Source organism: Lucilia cuprina, chromosome 2 (genome assembly GCF_022045245.1).
Source record: "Lucilia cuprina isolate Lc7/37 chromosome 2, ASM2204524v1, whole genome shotgun sequence".
Classification (NCBI taxonomy): Eukaryota; Metazoa; Arthropoda; class Insecta; order Diptera; family Calliphoridae; genus Lucilia; species Lucilia cuprina.
This window is the reverse complement of record NC_060950.1, coordinates 71225126-71237720: the sequence shown is the minus strand read 5'-3', so window position 1 is coordinate 71237720 and position 12595 is coordinate 71225126.

Here is a 12595-nt window from a genome sequence, read left to right as displayed (position 1 = left end):
TTAAAAACTAACGAAAAAAAGAGAAACATTTTAAAAATTATGTTAAAAAGGAAAATAAAAAATACAATGCATTTTTAATTAAAAGTAAGAGTTATAAAAACTGCAAAAAAAAATAACTTTTTTAAAACGATGCAAAAATAGTTGGAAATTTAAATAAATAATTGACATTTCATAAATAATTACCTTAACAAAATGCACTTTTGAAAAAAATTAGGTTTATAAAAAATTAAAATTTTTAAATTTTTTGAGTAATTTTCTACAAAATTAATTAAAAACAATACGCAAAACCAATTATTAAATACTTTTGTAATGCTAAGAACTTTTAATATTAAACTTATTATAAATATATAAAAAATACATATAAATAGAATAATTATGGGACTAACGAAATAACAAACACCTTTTTTGCGCCCTACATTTTCACTGATACCCCTTCCTCTTTTTAAACATTAATCAAATATATTATATATTAACTATATATTAATGTTATTATGTATTTAAAAATTAAAATAGCAAATTTATTTAAGAGCAAAGTCAGCAAATGAAGAAATTTAAAATATATTACATATATAAAAAATATATATTTTTAATTAAGTTACATTAAAAATGTGTACATATATACAATATACATAAAGAAAAATGAAAAAAAAAAAATCGTGAAATTGTACTAAGACACATAATTTTATATAACACTACTGTATACCAAACACGTAAAACATATTTAAATGATGAAAAGTATAAAATGTTTTAATTCATGTTCTATTTTATCTATGTTATCGTAAAATCTTATTATACTATTCTGTTTCGCGTACATACATATTCTTTGAATATATTTTTATTTATTTTCTTTTTATTTAAGAAATAATGTTACATAATAATAAAAAAGCAGAGCTTATCATTATATATTATACATTATTAAACATTAAATTTGTTTGTGTAAAATTTAATCAAAATTAAATGAAAGTCATTTCACAAATTTGTTTGCAAAATATAGTTAAAGTATAATTGTTTCTTCAACTGTGATCAAATAAGAAGATATATAACATTTCGAAAATCAAGTGAGACCCATCAATTACACTACCATTTCACTCGTGCAATCTAACATTTAAGTGTGTAGAAAGAACATACACAATAACATTTATTTTTTTATACTTGTAAAGATCTTGAGACTATTGCTGATCGAAAAGCACACTTATGGAATAATATAAAATAAAACTATTGATACAGAAAAATAGTTTGTCTCATACAATGCAAAACGGCCTAATATCTATTTTATAAACTAAATAAACAATCAACACGTTCGAATAATAGTGTGTCGTCAGACATTGTCTATGATTTATGGTTAAGCCCTTTTAAATTTTATGTTAATAAATACGTTGTTGTTGACAATAATGGGGTCGACTATTATTAATCAAAAAGTGATTTTAAAATTATTTGTTGTTACGCCTTTTGTATTTCAGATGACGAATTGTGGGTTAAGAAAGATATTCATTCATTTATCACACACGTATATACAAACTACAAATGTAATGTAAATGTTCTATTTATGTATGATAAGACAAAAATTCATGTGTTATTTTTCTTTTTTTCTAAAATATTAAGAAAACTTTAATAGCATTGAAAAAGAAATGTAAAGAATATTTATCATTTTGAATATACATAAATGAATGAAAAATATATGGAGTGTGTTCGACCTTTTGCAAAATGTGTTCTTTTAACTTTTAAATAATGTGTACGAGTGTACGAATAAAGATTCGACTTTTATAAATACATATGAAGTAGTCTAGATTGTTTATTTAATTTCTAAAATTTAAATATCTCAAATTTTTTCTGGCCCAATATTTGTTTTTATTTTTCCCTATTTTTCTTAAACATGTTAAACTCCTATTAGAGAATTATATATAAAGGCTAATTGCAAAAAGAAACGTATGCATACAAATATGAAAAACAAAATATATTATACCAATAAAACGAATGTCGAAATGTTTTCAGTGTGATAATTTTCTATAAAGGGTCACCTTAATTTTAAAATCTGTAATAGAATATCTAAAAAAGTTGCTTCAAAAATTATTTACTAACATTTTTAAAAAACATAATATTTACATTCAAATACGTTGAAATTAGTTTTTTTAACAAATTCAGTTTCATTGTCGAACATGGTTATAACGAACTATATTTGCGAATTTGATTTTATTATACTTGCTCATTTTGAGGCGGAAAGTTCAGGTATTTCCGTTCTTTAAATTCAATTATTCTTCTATCTCATTCTTATGCATTTCTAATTAAAGCTATGTTCATATAATAAAAAATAAACAAAATCTATATAAATTATATCTATCAAACGCCTATAATAAACCAAAATTGCCTATCTTACTGTGTTTGTTATAACCGTGTGTGACTGTACACGTATTAGTGTTTCCAACTTTATTCAGACTTTGAAAAGTTTTACAGAATTAAAAAAGGAATAGTGGAAGTTAATTAGGTTTATCTTACCTATTTCAGGGAAATAAAAGTTGTTAAAAACAATTTTACGACATTAGGGCTTTTAAATTATTTTTGAAAAGTGTTAGTAGATAAAAAACATCTTGTAAATAATTTTTTCTATAGAAAATTTATAATTTATAAAATATATTTTTAATAATAAAAATTAGTTAATTTTTTTAATAATGAATGTTGAAAACATTTAAAATGCTTTACTAACAAAACAAATAATAATTACGAAGATTAAATAAATAATTAATTAATGTTTATACTATTTTGTATTTAAATTTAATGTAATAAAATTATTAAATATAGCAAAACAAAACCAGAAAATATAATTTTGATAATTTATAATGTTATATTTGGTTTACGTTGTTTTATTTAATTTTTTTTAGTAAAATTTGTATAAATATATTTTAAAGTTTTTAAATATTTGTTTTATTGTTGTTTATTTTCTTTTTCTTTAATTTCATGCTGATAATTTTCTTAAAACAATAATAAAGAATAGTGTGTATATATAAACAGAAAGATATACATACATACATTATGCATAAAATATTCTTAAATTAATATAATGTTATCTACAATTTTAAGTCATTTAGTTTTTTCTATTAAGATAATAATTATAAATAAAATATTTTTAAAATATTTAAAACTTGTAAAAAAGTTAGCAAAACACTTTTTATAAAAAAAGATACATAAATTAAATATACATACATATATTTATATTTGTTCGGCTTTCAACAAAAAGCTATATTTTTTCAAAAGAAGGCTATTTTACAGGTTTTTTTTTAATATTTTCTGTTTTTTTTTTTCTTTAAAAAAAAATATTAATTTTATTTTTATTTTTACTTTTATAAATATTATTTGTTTCAAATATTTTTATTGTAATAATATTTTTGTTAAGTTGGGTTTATAAATATTATTAAAGAAATTATTATAACAAGTTTATTATATTTAATTATATATATAAAAAAATAAAATACAAAGTAATTTTTTTCTAAAATTTTTTACTAAATAAAGGAAAAATATGTTTGCTTATTTTAAAGAATATATTTTATATACATTTTGTTTTATTTTGTTTTAAATTTATTATGTTAAAATTGAAATCATTAAAAACTACACTAAGACCACAATTTGTGTCGCCTTTTTAAGATTGATTGGTATTTGCAATTTGTATGATTAAAATAAGGGTCTGTTACCGTTTCGATCGGCATGGTTCCAATTACTTATACCGATCGATTTTGTTTTAGTTTCTCCAAATTCGTTCATAAACAAATCGAAATTATATTGATTTTATTTAAAATTTATTCTGTTTATCTTGTAAAAACCAGAATCATATTTTAATAAAGGTTCTTGTTATTGAAACATTAAGAAAAAAAATAATTACATACAAATTTCAATTCCACCATAAAAACTGAAAGTGGTTTTATTCCGAAAGAATTTTTAATTTTCTGAAGAAACATAAATTCGAAAATCACTACACTTATGATTGGAATGGAATTCTGTTATCGACCTGTAAGTTTGAGTTCAAACGTGAAATGGAAAAAATTTAATATTCTTCAACTGAAAGTATGTTTAACTACCTATTATTTGTGTAGTCTGTGATAAGGATGTTCATGTTTTGTTTAGTTTGAGCACAAACCAATAAAATGAAACAAATTTTATTATTTCCAATTTTGCAATTTGATTTTACTTTTCAAGTTCAGAAACCAACACAGGATGTATACATTATTTAAATATATATTTTTATAAATAACTTAAAATATGTACATAAAATTAAAAGTACTGTCCATCAGATGTCTACATAGGTTTATGTCAAATTTTGGCTACAGGATATGGTTTTTATAAATTTAAAATGTTCAAGCATAACAATATGCTAACGAAATCCGAATTTAAGTTTTTGAACATAACATTGCATTACTATCACGTGTCTTTATATGTGAAGAATTTAAACAGAATAGGACAGAAATTCAGCAAAAAAAAATTAATTTATTTCGAAATTGTGAAACAGGAAGTAAAATACAAATACTAAAATTATAAAAATATAAACATTTAATATCGAAATATACACTTAACACCTACAAAAAAACAGGTGTTTAATGTCATTTTTTTCTTATGATAAAACTAATAAATATTTTTTTTTTCAATTTCTAAAAATTCTGAAGGCGATGACATACACACACATTAATTTAAAAAATATTCAAAATAAAATTATTGCACTGAAAGCAATTACCGTTACAATAGATAAATGCATAACTAAAATTGATATTATTAATACTTGGGAAAATAGAAATACCTCTCTTTAAGTTCAAATTATAAAGTAAAAACATAATAAAAATATATTAATTGAATAATACAATATAAATAAATAATATTTACCAAAATAGGATGCCCTCATTAGTGAATAAATAATAATTTAAATTTATTAATAATCTTAAGGAAATTAATATATATGTAAATATTAGCAGTAACAAAATTTTGTTTACAATAAAAACATAATTAGCAGAATTTCAAATAAAAAAATACTTTTCTAAAAAGTTAAATACATGAGGCTTGTTCTTATTGAAATAAAATAATTCACAAAGGCATAATTCCAAGTATTAAAGAATGGAAAAGCTGTTTTGTAAAACCATAAACCTCATTTAAAAGTGTAAAAAAGTATACTAACACAAATTAAATTAAGAATGAACAAATATTACACACACTTTCGTCACGAACTGTAAAAATCACCTTTTATTAAATAATTAAAATTATAATAAAAATAATTTTTATTTTGCGAAGCAAATCCCATATTGAAAAATACACTGACACAAAATAACCTCTAGGTTTTAGAAAAAAATTGATAAAATAATAATTTAATAATTAAAACTAAACCCATAAAGTACATTTTTAAGTGCATTAAAACCAACCACAGTATAGAAATAAAATACATTTTAATAACTATATTTAAACGCTGGAAAAATATACATTTTTAAGGAGTTGTTGAATAATAATTGAAAAAAATAAACACATAAAAGTAATTAACTGCAAATATGTATACACACATATACACATGCGTTATGTACATAAAATAGAAATGAAACTGAGTTAGCATTTTTACCAAAATTGCATATTGAACATTAAACAAGACGAAAAATAAATTATCAGGAAAACACAAATATTATATAAATTTACCGTGCTGCATAATATTGAGCATCATATTTGATTGTATATGTATGTATGTATGTATGTATGTATGTATGTATGTATGTATGTATGTATGTATGTATGTATGTATGTATGTATGCATGTATATATGTATATATGTATGTATTTATGTATGTATTTGTGTAAAAGAAATTTGGATCCACAGTGCATTACAAAGGGCATATAAACTCCAAAGTAATTTAAACGATTCTAAAATTGATCAAATGCATGTGGTTCTAATAAATTAATTTATTTCGTTTTTCTCAACTTACTTTTTAATATTTTACATTTATAACACATAAACAAACTATGTATGATCCAAATTTCTATTAAAAGCCATCACGCTTTTATCCAAAAATTAAATCCAAATCATAAAAATCTATGAAATAATAATCTAGTTTTTCATAGATTTTTTTGCTAAGTTTTAAAATAACCGAAATACCGAAATGGAATTGGAATATTAGAACACTTGCTTTTTTGGTTTATCACTGTTTATGAAAAACATACATAGTACATACATATACAGATTAATACATTTTATAAAAAAATTATTTCCTCCTTTATGTATCCAAAGTAAAAAAATAAAGATGTTATATTATTTCTGCATGTTTTAGTTTTAAATTTTACAATATCCATGTTAAATAAAAATTAACAATTTCGCATTGTGCTTCATTATTTTTTATTTATTTATGTTTATATAATTAAAAAATCAAAGAACTACTCGTTTTATACATATACACATTAATATTATATTTATATATTTGTAATATTAATGGACATTTTACGCCCGTGCCATTTTATTACAAAAAAAGTAATTGAAAGGACCCCTTTTCTAGTACCAATAGGAAGACAAAGTTTAAAATATTTGTAATAGATTTGAAAAATTAATAACAAAATATTTATGACATATTCATACAAAAACCGAGAAAAAGTGCAAAATAAAAATAAACGTTGTTTAATTGGAAAATACAATAACTATTCACAATTATGTATTATAAACTAAACATAATTATACATTAAAAATGTAAATAGCCAAACCATTATTAGGATTTATTTTGAATTTACTTATTGTAGAAATACAAAATATTTGTGGGTAATGAATGTGTATTTCAGCATTTTCTGGATGTAATTAGATTGCCTCGTCTCAATTAATGTAATATGATGAGGATTGAACATTTCAATTACAGCGTAATATGTGAAATAAAATACGCATATGAAACAATTTAAATGTTTTGTCCAGCTTCAAAAGCCAATATTTTGTTTCATAAAGTAAATAAAAAAAATATTTTAAGTCTGGAAGTCAGTTCGTGAGCTGGGCCAGATTAAAAAATACCCTTTTAACAAAATATGAAATACATGACAATTTTAATGATACAAAAAATGTGAGATTATCATTTTCAAATAATAAATACATAATATGTACATACATATATTTTAATTTGTAACGTCGAGAACACATAAATACCGAAATTACTGAATCTACTGTGAACATATGCACATACATACCTACATTTATTTGTTTCTTTCAAATAATGTAATTTAAAGTTATGATTAAATAATATTTAAGACTTGTTGTACAACATAATAAGCTATGAAATGCATTTAATGTGAAAGACATGTTTGTTAAAGATTTTTATAGAAGAAATTATTTCGTAAGTAAAGAATGTTTGATACTGAAATTATACTATAAACGAGGGCAAAAGTATGTGAAAATTTAGCATGAAAAATATTTTTAACAAATTCCAAGGAAAAATGTTTATATAATTAAGCCTTCACAGTTCTTCAATTGTTAAACGGCTGTGGGTAAACAACAAATTAAATTTATTACAAAAAAAACTACTACATATTAAATACGCATGAATTCGGAAATAAATGTATATTTTGAATGAATAAATTGAAAAACCATGTATGTAAATTTTTCGTAGTTAGAATATTGAAATTATGTATGTAAATGCATAATTTAATTATATCATTTGGCACATTTATTTTATATATAAGAAATACATACTTGGCTATAATTTTTCAATTTACAATCGACGTCGTAAAATGCTTGTTGGTATTTTCAATGTAAAACTCCTACAACTTATTTTCATGTTTTTCGAATGTTGTAAACAGTTTAAAATTATTTGGAATAAATACTTATTTTTTTGTCTTTTGTTTTCCGATGTTCCTATCTTTGTTTTGATAGTTGGTGAATGTCCTTTCAATATTTCGATTTTTAGTTTTTTTATCATATTACTCATAAGCCAAAATTTAATTAAATTAAAAAATTTAAATTTTATTTAAATAAATATTTAACTTTTTTATTTTTTTCTCTTGATGTTCCTACCTTTGTTTTGATAGTCGGTGAGTCGGTCCTTTCAATATTTAGATTTTTGATTTTTTTACATTACTTATAAGCCAAAATTCTTTTAAAAACCCAGTTGACGCAAATCGAAAATAACAAAAATTGAAAATCATCAATCAATTAAAATTATGAAGAGACCTAATATTCAGACTTTTTCATTTACTTTTTCACATTTTAATGTATGTAATTTATAAAAAGTAAAATCGTTTTGTAAATTTAAAGTAAAATTCACAAGATTATTGTATTTCCTTCCAATTTTTAATAAATAATTTTAAATTTGTATGCCATAAAATTTTTGGAATAATTTTGTTTTGGAAACAAAAACAAATCAATAATTTTTATTATTATGACATACTGCGATACAACCGTACTTCACCGATTCTGAATTAAACATATGTTATTTAATAATTAATATTATTTATATTATATATTTTTTTAAATTTACAAACACGTACATAAACATATATTTTAAATATAAATTAATAGCAAACACTTATTGCATTAAATAAAACATTGTTTTGAATGTGTAAATGTTTAAAATGTTTGTGCGGCTCTCTGTCTATGTTCTTACGATCTAAATGTTTTATTTCATGTCTATTAATGTAATTTATGTTTAATGTTTAAACTATATTAATTTAAAAATTATTGCTTATAATAGGATATTAAATAAACTCCAGTATAAATGTATAAATAATTGTAAAATAATTTTATATAAAACATCCATGTGTATTTCCCTGTATAAAAGAATTATTTTCATAAAAATTAAAAAAATATGTTATAATAATTATTAGGTTCTCTCTATGAAAACTAAAAAAATTAATTTAGTTTAATTTTTAACCATTATTAGAACAATTTTTTATAACTAATTTATTCAATTATTAATCAAAAGACATAGTGAAATTTTAAAATAAAAAATCTAAAAAAAATCATATAAATATGTAATTTATAATTATTTTTATTTTGTTCTTAATACAATATTTAAAACCAAATATCCACTAATATATCAACAACTTTGAGTTTTTAAAACTCTTCTGTTTTTTATAATAAAAAATAATATTTTGTATTTATTATTTTAAAAATATACAGATCAATTTGTTAATTAAAAACAAAAAATATACGTATATAATTGTATTGAATTATTAAATAAAATAACTACGCATAACACACGTGACAACAACTCATGTGTAATTTTTGAGTCAAACAAATAAATAAAAATAAATATGTATGTAAAATGAAGAAACAAACACATAATATACATAACATATTTATATATTTAAATTACATTAATAAAACTAACAAGAAATGGAAAATAATAAGAAATGAAAAAGACTAATAAAATTATTATTGACATAAGAAAAAAATATTAATAAAATCGTGTGTATTTTTTTAAGGGAATTTTGGACAAAATGAATCTTGAATGACAATCTTCTGCCTATTTTTGATTTTTATACAAATGTTGAATTTAGGTTTTTTACACACATACATACATACATACATACATACATACATACATAATATCGATGATCGTCACAGTCATGTTGGATTAAAATCTTATGTATAAAATATATCATACTATAATCTTATATGTTATATTTTTAAATAAAATTTACAAAAAATATATTCAACATCGAAGAATTCAGCACGAGAAATTCACTAAGATATTAAAAAAATATTTTTCTACATACATACATATTTATAAAATAGTACATGTGTGTACGTACATTCATTAGCAAAATTGTCTATTAAGTCAGGTTTCTTTCTATATGAAAATCGATATGCGAGAAACCTTTAAAGTGACATTTTTTATTTTGTTTTAATGACCTACAACTATAGGAGATTATTGTATTTTATGTTTTCAAATTAAATTCAAAGTAAAATTACAAGAAAATGTATTTAATTTTTATCTACCAATATACATACGTACATATGTGTGTATGTATGTGTAGAATGTTATCCAAAATCAATAAAGAATAACGCACAGAAACAAGTAAATTTGATATCTTTCTTAATATGAGTATATTATTTTTCAATGTTCAGAAACTCAATTTCCTGGACATAATTCTTAAAATTTTTTTAATTTTGTATAGATGCTAATTTTGTATAGATGTGCTCATAATCCTGTGTGTCCACTCAGAATACATACCATCATACTAACTTCAGACTTGCATATTTTGTTCTCATCAGGGTCACCCCATAGGACATTTGTAGTTTTATCTACCGATTCGTTATTCCTAGAGGCCTTAGACCTGGTTCACACTGGGAAACTTTTCTTGAGAAACTTTTAATTTTGTGTGTGAGAGAAAGAGATGGTTGATATTTCTTTCTCTCTCTCACACACAAAAATCAAAAGTTTCCCAAAAAAGTTTCCTAGTGTGAACCACCATAAAAAAAGTGGGGGGTATATTGATTTTGTCATTCCGTTTGTAATGGAAAAAGCTAGAGGATTCAAATTTCACATAATTACTTCTTATAGGTAAGATTTGTTTGGTATTGAAAATGGACAATATCGGTCCACGTTTTCAGATAGCCCTCATACAAGTGGCCCCTCGAAAAGCAGCTTTAACAGTCATAACTTGTTTAAAAATACAAATACAGCGATGAAATTCGACATAAGTAAGTTTTTTATCCAAAATCTCTGTGCTAAATTTTATGATATGATATTAGAACTAAGACCCCATAGATGCCTATAGTTTTCCTATATATCGCCCAGCACTTATGTGCCTTGTTGATGCTATCTTCTATGTGGTGTCTCCATTTCAATTTCCGGTCGACGTTTACACCTAAGACTTAACTTTGTCTGTCACCTGTATCTATTTGCCTAGGAAGCAAGGTTAAACATACGAAGAAATTTTTCTAGATGTCATTTCATCAATAAAAAAACTTTGATAAAATACGAAGTTTCACGTCAACAGAACATACTACATGCCTAAGTGTCGAAATAAAATACTAGAAAAACACACAAAATTAACATATTTTTTTTTTGTTCTATTATCATTTATATTAGAGTATTCAAAGATTAATCCTCGATAGGTTAATCGATTAATTTTTTACGATTAATCGTTCGAATAAATGAAAATTGTCAAATTTCAAATAACGAATAAACCGAATAATTTCTATCAATTAACCGAATCAATCAATTAACCGAAATTATCTACATAATTGAATATTTTTATTATAAAATTTCTTCATTTCTTAATTTCTTAATAATTTTTCTAAAATAAAGAAAATTTACTTGATGATTTTTGAAAAGAAATCGTGGAAATAATTATATAGCCTATATTTCTACAACAAGTTTTTTGGGAACATTGTTGTGTTCTCAAGTATTTCCAATAAGTTCTTCAGCAACAGTTATAGTTGAACTATTGTTTAGGGGCACGTATAAATTCTAGAACTCGTTGAAAATCTTAAAAACAGTAATTTCTTTATATAGAAAAGCATTTCACATAAACAGGAATGGTTTATAATATTTGAGAATAACTAAACATAGAATTAAAGTGAAAGAAGTGAAAATCATAATTTTGTTTATAAACCGTGCAAAAGTTATTTTGAAACATGAAAAAATCTATGCGTACAGGAAACTGTGGACCATTAGTATTAATTCTGTGTACTCAGTTTTTCATAATCGGCTCTTTAAAGGACTTTAAAGCTTAAAAGACAACCGAATTCAAATGATGAATTCCAAATTTTTATTAAAAAGTTGGCATTAATATTAATTTCAAATGAAGGTGAGTTCCTCTGCTTCGAAATAATATAATTTATTTCAAATCATCAAGACCATCAAGAAAGAATTGGAAATCTTAAAGAAAATTTGTCACAAAAAAGTAGTTAAAAGTTTTTGTGTCGAAAATGAAACCTTTTTAAATTTAATTTCTTTTTCGTTTTTTTTTTCCTAAGTGAGACAGGTAAATAATATATATGGATAGAATGTACAGATTACCAGCTTCCATTTGACACCAATATTAGTATCATAAAATGCATATAATTATTTTAAATATTTGTTTGTAGTCCTTTAAACTTTGAAATCCTTTTATAAGGACATAAAAATCGGAGTACGCATAAAATTGTTACAGGGTTTAATATGAAGAAAATTATTGTAAAAAGCAATAGTAACACCTAGTTTACTTTTGTTCGAATAACCGATTAATTTTTAAATTTCCGATTATTAACCGGCTAACCTGAAACCTCAAATAATTATTTGTCGAAAAAACCGAATAAGACAAAAATCCGAATAATTGAATACTCTAATTTATATACAATAACTATAGATTAACAGAATAGAAAGCCTTCAATACTCTTAACATTTGCTGTTAACAGATATAAAATAACAAAATATAACGTCTACTTACATACCGATAGTTGATATTTTGAATATAAAATTTAATAAACATATTATAGAAAAAATATCAGTTATAACAGTTGGTAATGTAAGTGCCTATATTTTCATTGTAAATATTCTTGCGTTATTGTCTTTTGTTCATATCATAAAATAAATGAAATGAACATCCGTCACCTACATATATCAGTACAAAATAACTAGTTGAGCAGATTGACATGTGAATACCAGAATCAGTAGAATTT